At 38.7% G+C, this 21,067-nt stretch overlaps 1 protein-coding gene across 4 annotated transcripts in view; it reads right to left on the reverse strand.

The window, feature by feature from the left end:
* Positions 1–21,067, reverse strand: part of LOC150076288 (uncharacterized) — a 45,107-nt gene that overhangs the window by 21,058 nt on the left and 2,982 nt on the right. Inside the window, exons 1-2 of one of the 4 annotated variants that reach the window (XM_090387626.1) lie at positions 9,135–9,613; positions 8,613–8,775 (exon numbers count right to left, since the gene is read on the reverse strand). The exons of 1 other annotated variant lie outside the window; for it this stretch is intronic. The gene's annotated coding sequence lies outside the window, so the exon portion shown is untranslated. Of the gene's footprint in view, positions 1–8,612; positions 8,776–9,134; positions 9,615–21,067 lie in introns of those variants that run through there. 2 more of the 4 variants (XM_090387627.1, XM_090387629.1) reach the window with 2 other exon arrangements.

A 21,067-nucleotide genomic window follows, 5' to 3' on the forward strand; every position in this document is an offset into this window, starting at 1 on the left:
TTCTCTGTATTTCATTTTAATCTTGGAATCTCTTGGGGGATGAACCTGACAGGGGGTATGAACCCACAGATTTACACCAGCTTGTCTCATCAGAAGCTCATTAGGCTATCCAAAATGTTAACAGACTTTCGCAAGCCCATACAGCATATCCCAGGCCTAAAGAGAAACTTTTTTTGCAGACATTTTCCCCGAAGAAAGAACGCCAAAATTCAAATCTCGCGCGTGCATACACTCGCCCTAAAAGGTGGCTAAATGCGTAAAGCGTGAAATCGTGATAAGAGAATCAACAGGCAAACTAGACTTGGAAAGGTCTCGTTCGGAGAAATGATGGTAGATCCGACTGTTAACTGAACTGTTATTGCAGTCACGGTATAAAAAGTTGCCGAGCATCTTCTAACAGAGACTAACAGTGACTGCTCTGAAGCTTTATTTTAAATGCACGGTTCAATACTTCGTGGCGAAGTTCTCGGAAGCCTTGCCCCAGAGCGTGATTGCGTACATGTTGCTCGGTACACAAAGCAGAGAAAAGTTGAGAGAGAGGGAGAGAAGGCGACCTTGGAAGAACTGCGAGCCAAGGACAATGCAAATGAATGTTCTGTTAACGACGTTAGTTACTACTTAGTTCAATATAAATAACTCCATTCCCACTCGTTTAATTGTTTCTAACGAGAGAGGGATAGAGCGAAAGGGTAGAATTCCCACAACCATAACTGCATCACGCATTCGCAGCGTGCTTATTCAACAAACGCCCACCCATTTCTACAGACATGCGAGGTTATTCGGTTACGTCACAAATTAATTCTGTGTGCGTTTCCTTTGTTCCGAAATGGTCTGAAAGCCAAAGATTGTAGACGAGATCGTGTCCCAAAGAGAAAATTCAACGGAACCATGAAATGAAGCAACGGGTGCAGCTATTTCTAGCGAAATAACCAGACATCTCTGGCGGGGGTGGAGAGAACTCTCACGAGCTCCTGCCTAACATTATGACCTTTGCATATGGCATTGGTGTTTCTTCCTTTGCTTGAGCAGAATAATACTCCGAGTGCTGGTTATTTTTCTGAAAAAATGGCTGACTCCATTGTTTATAACAGAGGATTCAATAAAAGATGCTTAAGTTGCCGCGGTTTTGCTTGGCTTGCAACCAGCGAAGGTGAAAACATTTAACTCCAAGCCATAGGAAAACCCCAAATCACAGACGCTTTAAACACTTCCAAATATACAAATTTGGAAGTACCTGAAGTACAATAATACTTCCAAATTGTCGGGATAGGTTCCTGTAAAATACTACGTTTGGCTTCCATGTATACAACATAAAACCGAGGATCAGATTTAAAATACAATAAGAAGGAAAAAAAAGATATGGATCAAGATATACATACAAAAATGTTGAATATCCTCTTCTTTTGATACAACGAAACGCGGTAATCTTCAAAGCGTTATGAAAAACAAGTCCAAAATACTTCGGGGTAAAACGTAAATCTTATTCAAACATAGAACCACAGCACCTCAAATATAAAACCGCGTTGTCTGAAATTCGCCATCGATGGTACTATTGGAGAGATGAAATTGTATGGATGACCTCGGAATTGTTTGTTGAACGGATCCAAGGTATTAATAACAAAATAAGAATGCAGTTAAGGCACATTAATGACTGTTGATGACTTCCTTGTCCGCTTATTAGCTGACTGCCAAATATAAAGCTTAAGTTTTTATCTCCCATTATTCCATGAGTCGTACAATTTCCTCACCAAGACATGATAAAATATTTTAAAACCCTCTATGGAGAGTGGCAGCAGTTTAGTGTAATATCCAAATATGAAAGAATACAATTACCCACACACATTGGCCAAAAAACTTTTTTTATTAAGACAGTCACAGACAGAAGAAAAGCAAATAGATGTAAAGAAAACTGTCGTGAGTTGATGACGTTCGCCTCATTGAGTATAAAGATTGCCAATCAGAAGCCAGAATGGGGAAAGCGCGCGATCTACCAGACTTTGAAAAAAAGGTCTTGTCATTGGTGCACGTTTAGCAGGAGCCACGATTAAAGAAACGAAAGAAATAACTGGTTTCTCAAAAGCACCCATCTCAAAGGTTTTTAATTACTGAAAAGAAAGCGGTTCTTCCACATCTCAAAGGCGTAAAATTGGCAGAAATACAATATTTCAAGAGTGAAGATGTCGTACTCTGAGGAGAAATGTACGGAAAAAAATAGGACATTCAGTGTTCAGCAAATAACATCTAAATTCAACCAAGCCCAGAACTGCTCTACTTCAATCCGTACCACACGCAGGGAATTAGAGAAACTGAACATTTGTAACGCCTGCTTATTTGGAAGTTACTTGTTTCAGAGAAAAACAGAAAAATCCGCTTGCAGTGGTGCCCAGAACATTGTGACTGGACAGTGGAAGAAAGTCATGTAGTCAGAAACTGTTTTACACTGATGGTAGCCAGAGAGTGTGGCGAGAACCTCCCGAAGCGGTGATCCCTGCTTGCCTTGTTGCGACAACCAAAGCATTTGGAGGAGATATCATGGTATGGGGAATGTTTTGTTAGTACGGATTAGGTCCGTTGATACCGGTGGAAGGTTGAATGTCCTGTAGGAAGTGCTTGAATTTTCTATCAGATCCCAAAGGTGATGGCCACTTTATGGATCACAATGCAACAGCTCATCGTACTAGAATCGTGCGATTCGGGGAACATGACAAGGGTTTCCACCATTTTCCTTGGTCCCCACATTCACCTGATCTTAATCCTATTGAGAATGTGTGGGATATGCTGAAGAGAGCTATTTGGCAACGAAGGCCTCTTCCTTCAACTTTGTCTCAGCTACCCGATATTTTGCTGAAAGAATGGTTATAATTAGACCAGAACGCACTTTAATAGAATCCATGCAGCGCTGCACACTTATTCGAAACAAAGGTGGGTGGCCTGATTCGATAATAAATAAAGGTCCGTATTTTTACCAGTGTGTGCATGCAATTTTTAGAAATTGTAGCAAAGATCTGAAAAGGTATCACTGGATGTACTGGAAGCTGTTCTATTGATAGCAGTGCATAAGAAGAACTCTTATTTCCATTAATTTGTTTTCGAGTGATCAAACTGCTAATGTGACTTCGACTAAAAAATACTCAAAAAGAAACTTTTTATTTCATATGGATGATCTTGACAGATAACTTATTAGAATGTGACAGACACAGCGGTCATCCCAAGCCTAACCCCGATGAAGTTTTACGAAAACATTGTCACTTTAGGCAGGCCATCTATACTCGTTATACTCGTATATATTATGTACGTTACATATCACTGAATACCTTCGAAATGCATCCCATCAGCACAAAAAGCGCATGAACTGGAGCATCATATGTCCTGAGTAGTCAATGCGCCAAAGAATTCCCAAGGACAAGATCTGATAGAGTACTGTACCAGACATCTCAACCACCTTCGATCCATGAGATGCTCAAGCACAAGTTTTAGACACCACCTTCGAGCGCAGGCTTGCTGACGCTCCATTTCAGGGTTACCAAACGTTGATATATAAAAATGAACTCCCGAACGAAATCTGTGCTTAAATAGGAGCTTTTACTACAACCAAATTCTCAGATATTGTATAATCATAATAAAAATCCAACTTATTTAAATCGCAGCATCCATTTACGACCTTGCACCTAGCTTTTCTTCGATATTGTTGTTGAGAAGCGTCCTTTGGTTATTTCTGCTGTTTGGGGTTATTTGTGCTTTAATAAGTTGGATAAATAATTACAAGAACTGTGCCTAAACATCTTGGAAAGATTTTCTCCCAGTTTCGTAGCAAGAGTTCTCAAGCGCTCTACATGGTTCTAGCATGGTGGAATAATTGATGCAAGGATTTATCGCACCAGAAATTGGTGAAAGGTCAATTTTAAAATCGTCTGTCTATCTTCATGATGATCTATTTACCAGATTATCTGTCTGTCTTCATTTTAATCGACTCTAACACAGATCTGGACAACCAGGATTTTAAATTTTTAGATTGTATTTCAATCGGGAAATTCGCCTTAAAATATCGTTTTATTATTATTGTTATTATTATTTTTTAACCAGTATTTCATATCCTGCGATGTTCAATCCAAAATCTAGTCTTCTGCACGTGTCGCTAAAAACTGATCACAAATTATATTGGCTAAATGGCAGTAGAGTTGCCATTTCACGAACCAATTGAAGCCACTCCCGAAACTAGTAAAATATCCACCCTTTTCGACCTTAATACCCAGTAAACCGCACATTTTTTATTTTCCATTCCTGTTTTTAAATAGGTTTGACTCTAAGGTTAAAGATTTAACCTAAAAAAATGTTGTCCACGTTAAAAACCAGGAGAGAAGAGATGGTGAAAACAAAACCAGTTATAGGAAACTAAAATTACTATGTAGAGTTGAGACCTTCATACTTTTGACAGATGATCGAATCCAAACGATTGATCAATGGAAAACACTTAAGTGTCACACGTTTTGCAGGTGAGACTAATGGACGAGATTAGGTTAGAATCAAATCAAGATCAAGTATTTCTTGTTTAGACATTGAGGAAGTTACACAATCATCAGCCGGCCTTCAAAACCGTGCGGTTTGATTTGTTTATTTTCTTTTACATTCCTTCATTCGTATAAATGGTGCTTGGACTGGAAATAAATAATCACCGAAACTCTCGAATTAATTGCTATTTACGCAGAAGTCTTCATTGATTGATTTGATCTAGAAACGGAATGTTGTTTATCAGAACACTGCTTGTAATTCGAATTCCAGAGATTTGACCAAAAATAGAATTTGGATTTTGTCAAGTCCTTTGAAATAAAAGTATGCTTATAACAAGGAGAAGTTTGCAAATAGGAGACGAGGTCCTTTCCCTAAAATTACCATCTCAGGAACTGAAGTAACATGCATATAATAAAGATCCACGAGTTCTTTTAACACCAGCCAGAGAGAAATTTCAACTTTTACCTGCTGGGCGTCCGTTTGATGGGGTGCTCCAGTTACACTGGAATCGTTCACCGCTTCAAGTTACGTGAGAACGTCAACGCCTGTTTACCACTGATTTTGATGCCGTGGTTATCGGTGTCATTTCTATAACCGCTTTCTCCTGACAGGATTCCAGCGTTGAAGCGAACTCTGGTTAGCGAATGCCTCCGTAAACAGATATTGTGTGCAGCGGGGCTAGCAATGAAAACATTTTCCATGATAAACTGTAATCCCTTTTGTCGGCAGGATATGGCCAGGTATAGTGGCGCGGGAAGGTATCGGGGAGTTGAATAACAGTCCGAATACTCGGAGCACAATGAAGGTCACCAGTGTCGAATTTTTTCCCATCGTTACACCCTCCGGCACGAGCAGTTAAATCACAGCCATCACTGCATTCACGGAACTAGAAACCTTGGAATGCTTGTTCCGTAATGTACTTTGCGTCTCCCCCTCCCTTCCTGAAAGCCAAGTGGGGGTTTCGGATGGAGGGAACATCAAATCTCCTTTCGATAGTGCTCACTGTCGTAAATATTATCAACCAAGAATTTTACTTTAGGGCAGAAAGAACACCTCAAGGTGGCGATGCTACTCCTTGGTTCTCTGGTCTTAATTACTAGTTTCCTTAGCCATTATGTTCAAAAATCTTAAACGATATTCGGAACATCTTGGGGCATTGGAGATGTTTAAAGTACCAGAGTAGGTTTTTTTTTTTGTTGTTGTTGAATCCATTGCTTCTGGGAATGCAACAAGCTGTCTGGTAATGGGTTAATGTTCATCGAAATGTGAATTAATTATAATAATTATCTAAGGATTTCGCGCAGCATGCAGTGAAGTTAGTAGGCAACTTCAGAGATGTAGAGGAGCTACAGTTAAAGGTCATAATACACATTAAAACGAGAGAGCAAAGTACAAGGCTCTGCGGCTTCGATTTCAGTATTCTCCTCACGTAGTTTAAATAAATATTTGCCTGTTCGCTCATTCCCCAACATTAAACGCCGTTCTTCGAAAGGTACCATTTTTAAAAAAACTTTATTCTTCAGTGTTCATATGAATCTTTGGGGGGGGGGGGAGAAAGCATTCCAATGTCTTCATGGCGTGGGGAAGACTTTTTTTTTTTTTATCAAAATTCCATTAATGCTTGTCTGAAGTATTCTGAACGTAGAAGAAAGAGCCGTCTACAGCGCACCTCTACACTGATAGAGGGGACACGTTTCGGGAGCACTTATCTATAGGGGGTGGGGAGTGGGAAGGGAGACAAGTGGAAAGAGCTTAAAAATAGATAAAGTGATCAAACATCCACAAAAGGAATTCTTGCAAGCGAAGATCTAAACGATAAAATGTTGTAGGGTCGATAAACATGTCCAATGCAAATGAGTTCTAGTCACAAAACCGCTTCTAAAAATAAATTGCTAAGGTACGCATGCATAGGTAAGAATGGCAACGTACCGAATCCAGACTAGGTCACTTGCAGGGACACTGCTGAAAACTAGATGTCACTGACGCTCCATTATATTCTGTTGTACTGAATTATGTGGATATAATGCGCTGCAAAATATCCCTGGACACAAGGCAACCAAACGGACCATACTGCTTACAACATTTCGTCTTAACCACCCGATACAAATTCAACTTATTCAACTGATACTTCATTATAAAGACCTTTCAGTTTAACGATTCTACACAAGATATAAAAACATGCATTGTAATAATAATCACCCCGATGTAACCAATACTGTGTTTTGTGATATTAACTCAATTACAGTCATTCAGATTCATCATCATTGTTATATTGTCTCCCCCCCCCCGGAGAAGCACAGTCAGGATCTGAACTGACATACGAAACCATGAAATCCAGCCTTCTTTTCCTCCCCAGAATTTTGTAGTTGTACCACTGGATCTTCTCTCCTCCACCAGTAAAAATATACCTCCTCCATTCTATTGATTCCCTTCATGGGCAATAAGCCCCTGAAGAGAATCAACAGAACAGAGGAGGTACTTCTGCCAGCCCCTAACATGTCTAGTTGTCAAGCTTAGCAGTCTTTAAGCCATTCTTCATATGGATATCGATTAGCATTCCTTATTAATAATACACTTTCTCTTTATACCCGGAACGACCACACGGTCAGAGGAGTTTAGTTCACTGGATAGAGAGAATACAAGAAAAAACACCTTATTTAGTAGTCAGGCAGTCTTGAACCATGGTCACTCAAAGCACCCTCGCGCCTGACCATTCAGCAACAACGGCCCTCTGGTTATCCTTCTCTGAAACCTTTCTAGAAGTTATCTTTTTCATGTGTGACTTCCAGTCCTGGATACAATATTCTAAATGAGGTTTCAACATCGTCTTATACAAAGCGATGATGACATCCTTTTATCCACTTGCAAGGGTCCTATATCTGAGCCTTAAAATCGCTCAGCTTCAGTAGTTTTCCCCATATACTCTTCGCAGAGATTGATATGTCGCTTAATTTACAACATTCTGACTCCTTGTCACTGATCCGTCGTGGTTCGAATATTCTTCTAATTTCAATTGCAAAGTTCATTGCAAAGTATCTGTTCAACTCGTTTGCCACTTCTGCTAGACTTTCTATGATTTTTCCAATTCGGAAAAACATACACATTCTTCTAATCAATATATGGGTAACGCCAAAATAATTTAAATTTAAAAAAATCGGTTCCAATTAGTTTTGATTTTATTTTAACCATCCTATTATGACCATCCTATCAAGCAAAAACTACGTCTAAAAACAAACCACTCTGTATTCATCAACTGTCTAAGATATTCTGGATTCGCACTGCGGATAATCGAGACTACTTTACAATCGACATGAATCCTGCCGCCATTCACGTGAAACACAGTTGCACTGAATATCAAATCTGACTTAAAATACTACTTAAAAAAAGAAATCCATCCGTTATCTTCTTTGTCGAGTGCGTTTGTTTTTCGAGTGTCCACTCAAAGTCTGTAAAATCATCCGAGGAGGTATCTGCCCACGTGCAAATGTTAAAAGCCCATTTAACGCATATAAAAATATTGAATACACAATAAACGTTTATTATAATGAAAAATAAAACATATTAACTAAGAGACCGTTCATAAATTACTTAACGCCATTTAACTTTCCAAACCACCTTTTCCCCTATTTCATAACCTCCCATTATTAGGTACAGAAATACTACAACTCAAGTCACGTTATTCACGTGAATTCTTGCAGATATGTTACTTACGCAATTTGTGGATGGTTCCTAAACCGTCCGTTATACGTCTCAATGTCTCCATTTCTCAGTCACAAACATCTGCCCTCCAAGGAGAGCGATTTTATCACGCGAATCATTTAACTAACCACCTCAACCACAAGATCCTCAGGAGAAGACTGCTGCTTTTTTTTAAATTATGTAGTTATTTAAAGGATAATTTCTCGTAAGTTAATACCACTGTATAAATAAATATTTGAATTCAAGTTGGCATCCATTGTTGCAAAAATGACATCGTATACTGAAACTAGTATTTGAAATGGCAAATACCGTGGATATCCTTATATATAGTACTAGAATCGCATAAAAATAAAAGAAAAACAGTTTTTCAATTCCAGTTATGTACTTTTTCACAAATTAATTACCTTTTTCCAACTGTAATACGAATTTAAAATCACTATTTCTAATCGAATCTGCATCAAATCAGCATACTGAGATTGCGGTCCGGCGGCTGGCGCGCACTAGAAAAATTTGGCTTCCTCCAGTTCAATGCGTGGTCACAATAAATTCTTCTGGCCCAGGTTGTATCTACAATAAATCGAAATATATATTACTATTTGCTCTGTTATTTGAGATATAAAACGTGGCTACAGAAGGTTCTAAGAGCCAATAAGTCCAATTAAACAAGTCTGGGATTCAACAGGACAACCAAGGATACCAAAAGGTACCAAAAAAGAGAAAAAAGTTTCCATTTAAACTTATTGGCAGTTGTCATAACAGGTCCCTGTTGTTGACCAACTGTAAACAGAGTCACGCCATCGTGTCTCTGTCAACTCAAAGATTCAAAACCTTCCAAAAATGCAAGTTGCAGCTTACAGCAAAAAAGCATTCCGTCTGTGGATCAAAACACGGACGATCAACGCTGATAGAAATCGATATTTTCTTACCGTATATGCGGAGTTCCCTACGAGGGTGTATCCGTCACTCCTACGTCGCCAACACCACCACCACCACTACTACTAACACAACTCCTCGCAGTTTGCCGAGTGCGACTAGTTTCTTCTGGTGACCCACGTGACCCGACAGGTGCTACCTTATCCGTCACTCACCTTCCCCCTACAACTCGCGCGTCAGGAATTACGGGCGGGCGGGCGGAGAGGCTGGAAGCGGGGGAAACAGGTAACAGCGCGAGATGATGCCGTATATGTCCGATCGCCGGATGCCCAGGTCAGTTAACCCTCGACTCGCTCTGCCCGTGAAACCGAGACTGGGAGCAGCGCAGCGAAGGTAGAGCCAGCGCGCGTAAACATCCCCGAAAGTACATTTATGGCGATGGAAAAGCTTCGGCGAATTTGCCAGGTGATGCAGCGTTTTTTCCAGTGACGTCACGTGTTGCTTAACTACAACCGTACTTGTTGATATGGGATTCAACAGGACAACTCAACAACGTGTTATCGACGTTGGAAATGTATTAACGATGTGTTTATCCGATCATGCGCAGAGTAATATAGAGATAAAATTAATACGCATGCGTTTGAGTTTTCCCTAAAGCATAAATGCGTGGCTGTTTCCAAAGGGTGCTTTTCATCCCTGAACTCAAGCAAAATCATCTAAATTGTCCCTTTCCTTAAAATATTTTAATCTCTATTTATTCGAAACTAATAAACTAAGACTAGGTTGGTACCAAATCATCGAGCTTCCGCTTTCTGCATCGGAGCGGAGATTGGATGCCCCTAGTAATCACAAGGTCACAGATGGAATGACATCGGAAATGCACGAGCCTAGTCCCATGCATTTCCGTCATTAAGCAATATCCGCTGCTGTCATCTGCCTGGACTGTAGTCCAACAGGAACAAGATGGGTTATCGGACAGTTGACAACTGCTCCATCGCTTGGTTGAGATGGTTTGTGTGCGTGTATACGAATATAAATGAACTGTCAAACGACGCTATTGTTCTTTCGTTATTTACTGTTTCCTCATTACAATAATTCCCCCACTCACGTCACCTCGTTCTGCAGACAGCCAGGAACTAAATTCGGAATTCTGAAACCCGAGTTCAAAGCTTTTTAAGGGTTTCGTTTTATTTCTCTGTGTATTTTTTCATGATTTCTTTTGTCCAGATTTTACCAGTGCATTTTACTCTAAATAATATTTATACACAGCGTTATAATAAAATAAACTTTTAATATCGATATTCAGTTTATTTCTTTGACAGAGCGGATTCTTTCAATATCAACAAGCACTGGAAGAGTGGGATATGGAAATAGAAGTTGTTAATGGTGGCGAAATGTGACGGATTAACATTAAAGAATTATATATACTGAGTGGCCACTTTATTAGATACCCTTTTCATGAAATACAGAGCACCTTCAGTATCATATCAAGTATTTGTACCATAAGATACAAAGCGAGGGGAAAGAAGATACGTGGGGGTACAGTATATGTGTATTACAGTGCGAGAATGGGGAAGACAAAAAGTCTAAGTGACGTGAACGTGACGTGGTACTCGGCGCCAGATGCAACAAAGTGAATATATCGGAAACAAGAACAATGCTGGGGATTTCGTGTTCGACTGTGTCTCGGATGTTCCAAGATTGGTCCAATAATCAACAGGCGACCCTGCTGAAAACCTGTCGAGATACCAACGGAGTCCGATAATATTTTGCGCGTAGGTAACATACAACACCTAATATACTGAAGGTGACCACTCATCTGTGAACCAACATAAACAGGGGTCGAGATGTAGTGTCCACACCACACAGAAGAATGCCACCTCTCTGTATTACAAGACCATAGCAGATAGTAGATGATTCATATCAACTTGTGCAATATCACCACTTTGATTATTGGAGGAAGAAGTGAACTCGTGTTTAGTCTCAAGAGCGAAGCTCTGGAAACCTCCTATCTCTTCGTTCATGCAGTAGGATTGATGTCTTTCGAAGTTATGACGGACATCACGGCGAGATCCAATGTTCTTTACATTCCGAGGGTACAACCCAAAAATGGTGTTAGCCGTCGCCAGCTAGTCCACTGGCCCAAGCCTATTAGTAATTCTCTAAAAGACATCCTGATCTTGTGTCATCTCGCTGCCTCTACTCTTCCAGATAATGACTGGAGGGGCTCGTGTAGTGTGTATGCGAGGGGAACTATCGAAGCCACGTAATGTCAAGGAGTTGGGTATATTCTTGCTATGTGCCATAACCGAAAATTTTGTTACTTCCTACATGTCCTCCCGAACTTTTCTTACTAATGTCATGAATAGTAAGAATAATAGAACAAGCTTGTCTGTGAAAAGAGCTGAACTTCCCAAAACACTTCCTCGTTCATTTCATAAATGAAAGAGGAAGTGTTTTGTCATAATTACTCGCTGTGCGATTTAAAGCTTCAAATATGGTAGTTATGCATATGTCCGCTCTGATATTCCCCATCAGAAAGGCGTTGAATTCAAATCTCCTCTTTTCGATTTTCTATGGCTTAAAACCTCTCTAAAACATTCTGTGAAATTCATCTGTTCCCTCTATCGTTCTGCCAACTCCACTAATCATTTGAACTCTTTGACTTCCTCTCTTTGAAACTTGACTTTCTCCAGTCCAACTTTGCTAACAGTGAGGTAATTTTCCTTGGTGATTTCAATTTTCAGAATTCCAGCTAGCTTCCAGTTTCTAGTCACATGGACCTAGCTGGTCGAGATGCTGAGGATTTTGCAATTAATAATGACCGCGCACAGATTGTTCATTTACCTACCAGAATACCGGACAATCCTAACCACACAGCCAAATTGATCTTTTTCTCACAAACAACCCTTCCAAGTAACGGCCAAGGTGAGTGGTCCTCTAGGCACCTCAGTTCACAACTTGGTAATCTCTTCTCCAATGGAGCCTTTCTCTTGTAGTCATTCTCAACCTCGTGTTGTTTAGCATTACAAAAATTCAAAATGGGATGATCTGCGCGATTTCTATTTTTTTCCTTGGTTAGATTACTCTGTTAAGTATTTTGATATCAATGTTGCATTTTTCTCAGATCGTGTCAGTGAAATTATTCTTGTAGGGATGAAATTCTTTATTCCACACTCCATCTTCAAATCTCTTTCTTTGTCTAAACCTTGGTTTTACAATAAATGTGCAATAAATCTGCCTAAGCAATAAATTTTCTAAGGCCTATTCACGATAAGAACAGTCTTAGCATATTTATTGCAATTGGATGCAACCAATTGCATATCTTAATTGGCTTATATCCAAATCTACGGGTTCATTTTCTGTCACAGCAGCTGTCAACAATTGTAAAGCGGTTATTAATCAGTCCAAACTAGATTTCGAACAGGCTAAGAGTTGATTTTTTTTTTTTTTTTTTTTTTGATTTGGTAGTTGTTGGCGCATCGGCATCTGTGGCCATATTGCACCTCCCAAGGTTTTTGTAGTACTTTGATCCAAGCCCGAGGCGAGAATCGAACCCGCGACCTTTGGGTTGCCGGGCAGGTACTTTACCCACTCGGCTAGCCCGGTCGGCCCTCTAAGAGTTGAAAACTTGCTTCCTGTCTAAATGGTCGCCAAGCATTCTGGTCTCTTGCCAAAGCTATTGGCCACAACCTTTTGTCCATCTCTGCTCCCACCTCTGTCAAAACCAGATGATTCTATTGCCTCTTCAGCTAAGGATTAAGCTGACCTGCTAGCATCCTATTTTTCTTCCAAATCGCGTATTAATGATCGTGGTAAACCACCTCCCACCATACCCAGTACGCTTTATTCAATGCCTCCTGTGGTCTTCCGTCAAAAGGATGTCAGAAAGATTTTGATGCTAAGAAAGTTCCGTGTACTGATGGTGTTGTTGTTCTCAAAACCTGTGCTCCTGTTCTGTGTCGCCTGTTTTCACTTTCTTTTTCCAAAGGTGTTTTCCTTTCTGCTTGGAAATTTGCTCATATCCAGCCAGTTCCTAAAAAGGATGACAAATCCCTCCCTTCCAATTATCGTCCCATTGCAAAAGATAACTCAGTTGATTTCAACCCTTCTGAAACTGTCTTGTCTTACATCTCGCAAAAAGGATTCTTCTGTTCCTATGCTTATCTTCAATGACACTCCGATTTCTAGGCAAGATCATATATCTGTATGGGGATTACCCTGACTTCTAATCTTTCTTGGCATAAGCCCATTACAAATACTGCTTCCTCTGCATCTAAAAAACTGGGGTTTCTCTTTGAGGATTACTGTTCTTCCAAACAGCTGTTCACTCTGTACAAATCGTAAATCCTCCCTACCATGGAATATTGTTCTCACATCTGGGGCGGCGCCCCCAAAACCTCTCTCAGTCTTCTAGATACCATTCAAAAGAGGCCAGTTAGATTAGTTATCTGTTTGTGCTCGTGTCTCCTTCCTTAAGAACTATCCCTTCTAGGGATCCGATTGACCAATGAAGAGTTGTTTTCTCCCTTTAGAGTTCAGCGGATGAGATTCCTATTTGGAGCACTGCCATGGTAGCCGTCCATCCATGTGGATGGACGACTCAGGAGTCTGATGGACTGTTGCTGGAAAGATGGACTTTCCAGCAACACATGATAATAATATATAATTTTATACAGTATTATGATTGTATTGCTATATAATAGTACAGTAAAAATTTTATTTTGAAAAAGACTGCGGGTAATATGCAATCAGAAAATTCTTTAACGGATTATGTTGAATTATTCTCACAGTCTGCATTTCTTTTAAGATTAATTGAAATTGGTCAATCTTCACCATGGACTGGGGTAGCATGTGGCCTCGCTCGGGATTGAGGCCTCTCCAATTTTTAATTTGTATAATGGTATCGAGTGTGGACTGCAAAGTTTGATAGCCAGACATCTACAAATAGAACTGACTGAATTGCATAATGCACTAAAGAGAGAAAAAGGATTTGAGTAAAAAGAATGAGGAAAAAGAAAAACCAAGATTCAATATAAAAATTGAAGATATGTCACAATTAGGAGGAATTTCAAATAACATTTAAGTGACTTTACGCACCACTTCCTAATGGTCTCATATGCTGAACTAGATGCCTGCGAAAGAGGTATGAAGGATAGGAGAGAAATAATTGCAGTTATGAGTGCTTTGTCATTTTGTCCTTGATAAACACGGCAGGATTACGACGAAATATAATAATTTTGTGACCAACCCTTTCGCTATCCGATTCATCAGCCACCTATAACGTTTATTATTTATAAAATCTCTAAACCTTTAACTTATGATCCCAGAAACAGGTACTGTCTATCCTGTGGACTTCCTCATCGATGACGTAACCTTCGCAAATACAGTACCCAAATATTATTGCTGACTAATGCATAATTCTGCGTTCGCATAATTCACCTCCAAATGGAAGATGACCTTGCCTCCTACACAGTTATTGTATATTCTTCGCGCGTTATAGAAATAATAATAGTAATGATCCGTGTTGTCAGTGGGAAAGGAAAAAAAGCAATCTGCCTAGATTTAAAAATGTATTTTACTTCGTTCTCATCAACGGAACGAATAAGGATTAAATAAAACGAACAGGTTATTCCTTGCTCATCACATATGTAAATAAATATATCTTTGCACTATCTTTAGGTACTGCGGTTATTGGCAAATAGCAATCAGAAACAGATAGCTTTTGCTGATTATTATTTGGTTGTACTGGATGGTACTAGCCCTTGACAACGTGCCATTCAATGTATCCTTTTATCCGACGTAACACGAGCGTGCTGCCTAGCCAATATTCTGGCTACGTCCGGCCCCTAGCTTCATCTATTTGTGAACAAAGGACAAGGAAATTATACAATTGATTAGGCTTAGCTTTTAATGCTATCACTACGAGTTGTCTTAGTCTTGTATTACAGATAAACAACAACTTTCCTTATGTGACAAATATTGGAATTATCATTCATTTAATACGTAGTGTGCGATGCTTGTTTTGATGGCCATTGCCGTCTCCTCAGTGAGAACCAGGCACCTTCCACACAGCATTTGTGTAAACAGGCAACTCTGAAGTATCTGACAACGTTCGTCATCATTGACCAATGATTATTATAATATTAATGTCAACCAAGTGGGCCAAATTTCAATATACCTGTTCTCTATGACAATGCACAAAGTTTATTCTGAAACGCAGCCTCTTTCAGTGCCTGAAATTAGGACAATCTCTCTCTCTCTCTCTCTCTTTCTCTCTCTCTCTCTCTCTCTCCTTAACCTTTTTAAACCACCAAGGCCTCGGCGTTATCACGCAACGTTGTCACAAGTCTTTGAATACAAACCAGCTGCCTTACGGGTACTCAAACGAATAAAATAAAGGGTAGAGAAGACAAGTTTTTCCCCCCTCCTCTTTTTTTTTTTTTTTGCGTTTACTCTTGTTTGTTGTTCCGTTTTGTACATAGAACCTCAACACTTATCCTTTGTTATCATACCACTATTTGATCAATATATTGTCATTCCAATTTCTGTTACTTTCCATTACTTGTTAGGAGTTATTTCTGATTCTTAAAACGAACCCCGTATACATATTTCTCTTTATTGTCTTTTTGTGGGGCAGCAACAACATCCTCCTCTACCCACCAAAAAGTTCTCGTTCGTGTCAAGAGTGCAGACAAATGATGCAAATATTTTACTTTGGTTGTCATCGGCCACTGTTCATTGAGTTTGTTCAACGTGGCAGAGAGAATGAATGCCCGAAGACAGGCCTTCTGCAACATATTGGTAGTAAAGTGTAGTTCTTGCGTGACACTACACACTTCGACAACGGTATCCCCTAAGATCATGAAGACCTACCTTATGGCTTTCATAACTCTGGACAATTTAAATAAATAATGAAAGGACATCTCGTTTTAAGGCCAGACGATGGTGGAAGATTATGGTCAATGGATTCTTCCTGATGCGGCCATCTTCTTTCTTAAATATCGACTTCCTACAAATGTTGAGGTATATACCTTAATAGGCGAGAAGGTTGCTCTAAGATCAATAAACATTTACTGCAAATTTTGGTCTTTGTCCACGATTCATTTGAACAGTCCTTGCCCAATGATCGGATGGATGTTGTTAGCAGGACTATTATTACATGAACCATTTTATTTAGCAGTGATTGAAAACCGATGATGATATAATACAAAGGAAGCTATTATATCAATGCCATCATCAGATAAGACCGAGAACAGTGTACCGAGTTTAAATATCAACTTAAAATGTAAATTTTGAGATTAATTTAATGTAGACGTCTATCAGGAGATACTTTTCTTGTCACCAAGCAAATAACAGACTACGAATAAAGTGCGTGAAAGGAAGTAATGAAAAAATAATGAAAATTTATGATGTCGAGAAATACACGCAATGAAAGTTATATTTAATAGCTTCATTAATTTAGTTTTTATGTGTTTTTGCGGATGTTTGTGAGGCAGTTGAGAATTTGCAGATGTATTGCGAAATATAGCACATACGACAACTGTGTTTATTTCGACATTGCGAAAGTAAGCAAAATGTAGATGGACCGTGCACATAAAAAGTGTTTTAGTTCACTGATGCGTGCATTAAATATTACTTGAGCGTACGCTGGCGGCTAACCAAGCATCTGTCCTTGAACGTAAACTCTTTTTTTTTCTTCCTTTCTTTTTTTGTTGGGAGAGGAGGAGAGAGAGAGAGAGTTGATTAGCAACTTCACACAAGTGGCGTCTGAGCGACAAGATTCGGGAAGGAAACGAACGAGTTTCTCTTCTAACCGATCTTAAACACGCCACGTTTCCATTTCACAACTGGATGTACAGCGATCTCTTAAGGGGAATCTTTCCCTCCCCTGTCGCGGTACATTACCTCTACATCTACTCCTCCAACACGATACAGCATACAAATGGTACAAATGGATCTAAGCCATAGATGGACTCAACTGAAAGGTTATTTGTACCAATAAAGCACGACAAATCAATGAAAATCAGGATAAATTAAGAATAAATTACCAAACCCTGTTGTTTTTTGGGATTGTGTTGATGTCATCCCTAAAAACACCCGTCTGTATGTTTAAAAGGTGTTTAAATAAATTTCCGGTTATTAGCTGACCACAGTTATTTTAAAGAATGAAAACTTTATTTTATTATTATTTTTTTTTTTTTTTCGCAAAAAGAATTGAAGAGACAAGAAACAGAATTGTTTGTAATTAAACATGAAAAATATAATTTAAAGTGACTCTACTATAACTGAAAAGACTTATTTTAGAGTGATCATAATTTCAGGATTAAACTCCAGACTGAAATGGAATCAGAAGAATAATAAATCGGGCCAAAACAAACTCTGAAGAATTAAAATATGGTCAAAAACCGGACTAGAAAAATTAGAGTGAAGTAATTTTTGATATATTGGCGCTTATTTTGTCTAATTCAGTCTTGGATTTACACAAAACGTTTCATAAATTTATGTTAAATTATATATAAAAACAGAATGATCGTAACGCAGGAAAGACATATATTTATTATTATTTCTACGTTGCACTGTGTTTTTAATTTTAAAGGGATTTATGGTCTCATTTTTGTTGCTTTCTAAAATCCTTTAAAAATTAAAATAAAACAAACTAAACATTTACTAAATTATTATTGTAATCTACTGATCTATTATGTTTTATATAAGTCATCACTTAATTTTAATTCTTCACTAGAAGTATTGTTCAGTACGAAAAAAAAAAAAAAAAAAAGTTTTCTTTTTGCAGTAGCAACTTTTCATATTTCTTGATTTTAACTATTACGGACGTTGTTGAAAAATGAGCTGCGCCAATCAGATATGGCAATGAGGACAAATTCCAGGACATATCAAGATGGAGTAGTATATCTAGACTTCCAATAAAAAATTGTTCTTATCTTCCGAACAACGAAAAACCACAAGAAACAAATTGCCAGCATTTGTTTAACCCCACTCATTCCTCCCCGATATCGTGGTATAACGAGGAGTAATGTGAACCAGTCACGTGAGTCGCTATGACATCGAGCAGTGCCTCAAGAGACGAGGGCGAGTGTACTTGACCGATTATTAACACTTGTACCATCCCTTTTTAGGGAATCACCGGAAGCTATCTATCTTTATCTAAATAAGTGGGTGCTAAGGACTCAGCTTCGGCCAATCTCTGTTACCATGGTTTCATATCGCTCGAGAGAGTTAAGATTGAAAAGGAAATTATAATACACGACTCAACGGCAGAGTCGAAGTAGGTCAACTGACTCATCCACACAGTAAACTGCTTAACACCACCGCATGTCAACAGCCACTAATTTCGAAATCTCTTTGGCTTGTTTGTTTGTATCCTTCCCGATGATGCAATGCACTCACACAGAGCGACAAAACAGAAAATCCGATAAAAGTATTTTAACTTAATTACATCCTCTGTTGTTTTTCAATGTAAAAGTAAAGCGCGCGACAGAAACTCGAATGAATATTATGTTGCAGTAAAGTGAAAACAATTGCTTTTAATTATGTGTTATTGCTTCTTCGAGTTGACAATGTAACTCCAATTTAATCGGATTTTCCATTCTTTCTTTGTTGCGCAAATATAATGCGCAGCTTAAATATGCGATTTTGTTTATTTTCATTCACAAATTTTCAGTTATTCTTACGTCGTGTATTTCTTCGGTGGTAACGTGACACGCTCTTCAGTGTATTGACGCGTCTAATGACCACTGAAGTAAAGTGGATGCTCATGGAGGAGTTTGCGATCTGACCGAGCGCGAGAGACAGCCACATTAAGATTCGAATTGAGGTTCAGGAACAGGTGTAATGGCCTTTGATGGCGTACTTTGGGTTGCCACCTCATGGACGATTAATTCCGGGAGTTAAAAATAATTGAGATGTTTCAAGATGATTAAAATATACAGTAAAACCCTGTATCTTCGTTTTACAGGACCTGAACAAAAAAAAAAAAAAAAAAAGTACATATTGCGGGGAAATGAAAACATAAAGCTGATTTTTCACTTTCGTTCATTTAAGACACTCAAAATAATCAGAGCGTATCCACAATATTTATATAAATCATTCATTCACTTATAAAGAATGCGTATACTGTACGTTTTCAGATTTTAAAGTAAAGTACAGTACACTGGAAACACAAATACACTACATGTATTTGTGAGAACAAACTTTGCCTTTGTCGCGAGTTGCTCTGGTATTGCACTACCTTCAACAAATGGCATTGGCAAGAGTTGTCTGGTATTGCACTACCTTCAACGAATGGCATTGGCAAACAGCTAATCTGTTTGGTGAAAGATGGTATTATAGCAGCCTGTTTTAATTTAGCAGTCAAAAAACCTCAAAATCTCAAAAAGTCCTTTGAGAGGAGAGAGTAGAAAATATCAAAAATTTTACAGCCAGGAAAGAGAAATGGATGACAATTGTGTGCAATAGAGCACGTTGCTCTGGTATTGAACTAATTACAAACAAATATTTTAAAGTGTATAATAGGGTAACCTTTTGCCAATGCCATGTTTTAAAAGTAGTCCGATTCCAAACAAACAAAAGCATCGCCATGTTGTCACAAAGTAGTACAATACCAAGGAAACTCGTTGTGAAGGCAGCGTTTGTTCTGCTGTGAGCGATGAAACCATTTCATTAAACAGCTAAAAAATCTTTGAAAAACAAGCTTCCCGTTATTTACGTTTGCGAGTGTACTTTATGATTTCTACCAATAGGTAAAACATTTGCTGACTAAAATAGCTAGTGACTCTTGCGAACATGCGCAGGAAAATTACATGAATGTGACTTTTTAGACTTGATTTTTCATATCATAACGTTGTCTCGTTCGTTATAACAGAATATCTTTTATCGAAGATTTCAGTAACCAGCTATACTGAATCGAAGATTTCTTAATTCAGTATAGCTGGTTGCTCCGTGGATATTTGTCTTACATGCGTGATGTATTTTGCGAAGGCTACACCCTATCTTGGAGGCAACTATCTTGAAACTGGATAAACGCTGGCAGCAAATCCACACTCGTCCATGTGCGACAATGAGCAGCATCCTAGTAGTTGAATGTTTAATCACGTGTCCATGCACGCAGAGATGAGTGCATGGACACATGTTTAATCACGTGTCCATGCACTCTCTCTGTGCGCACAACTCTGTATCTGTTAAATTTGTCTCTAACGTCTTTATCCCGTTAGAATTTGCTGAAGAACGGGCCCATTTAACCCTGAAAGCTTCGTGTCATTTATTATTAAAACTTTTCTGAATTATACAGAATTCATCTATCCTTAAACAATGGAATCCAGAACGACAGGCCCATTTATTTTCAGGTTTCCGATGTTTTTCTTGTACAAAATCTTCGTTCACTTTTTACCCTATCATTAAAACTGACTTCGTTTTTTCAAATATAAATATTTGAGGTGCCAAAAACTAATTCCTTTTCCTCCCCATCATTTAATGACGTCTAAAAGGTAGATTATGTCAAATATCAAATTTAAAAAATCGAAACTACCAAAAAATGGTGTTATTTCATAAAAATATATTTTAAAAGAATTTTTAGGGGAGCCCATACAAATAAAACCAGTCGCCGCTTCGCTAAGTTCATTGTGAAACCACCCGTTTTATCTTTTTAAAATAATTATTACATAAATGCAAATTTATGCATTAATATAAGTCTTATTCAAACATAAAATTCAACTCTCTCTAATTGTCTGCGCGACAATGTTACGAAAAAATTTAATCCACTAATCTCTCTCTCCATCCCTCTCGCATTGGAATACAGCATTTCGAAAGTCAGCTATAATTTGTGACGCGCTATGGAGACGCATAACACACACACAGAGCTGAGGATATGGAAAAGGCAACACAATATGAAGCAGTGGACCGCTGGTTGGATCGTGGATTAGCTAAAAGACGGCTCGATCATGAGGTCAGGGCATCACATCTGCTAAGC

Source organism: Mastigoproctus giganteus, chromosome 13, assembly GCF_048544385.1.
Source record: "Mastigoproctus giganteus isolate SK-2022 chromosome 13, ASM4854438v1, whole genome shotgun sequence".
NCBI lineage: Eukaryota > Metazoa > Arthropoda > Arachnida > Uropygi > Thelyphonidae > Mastigoproctus > Mastigoproctus giganteus.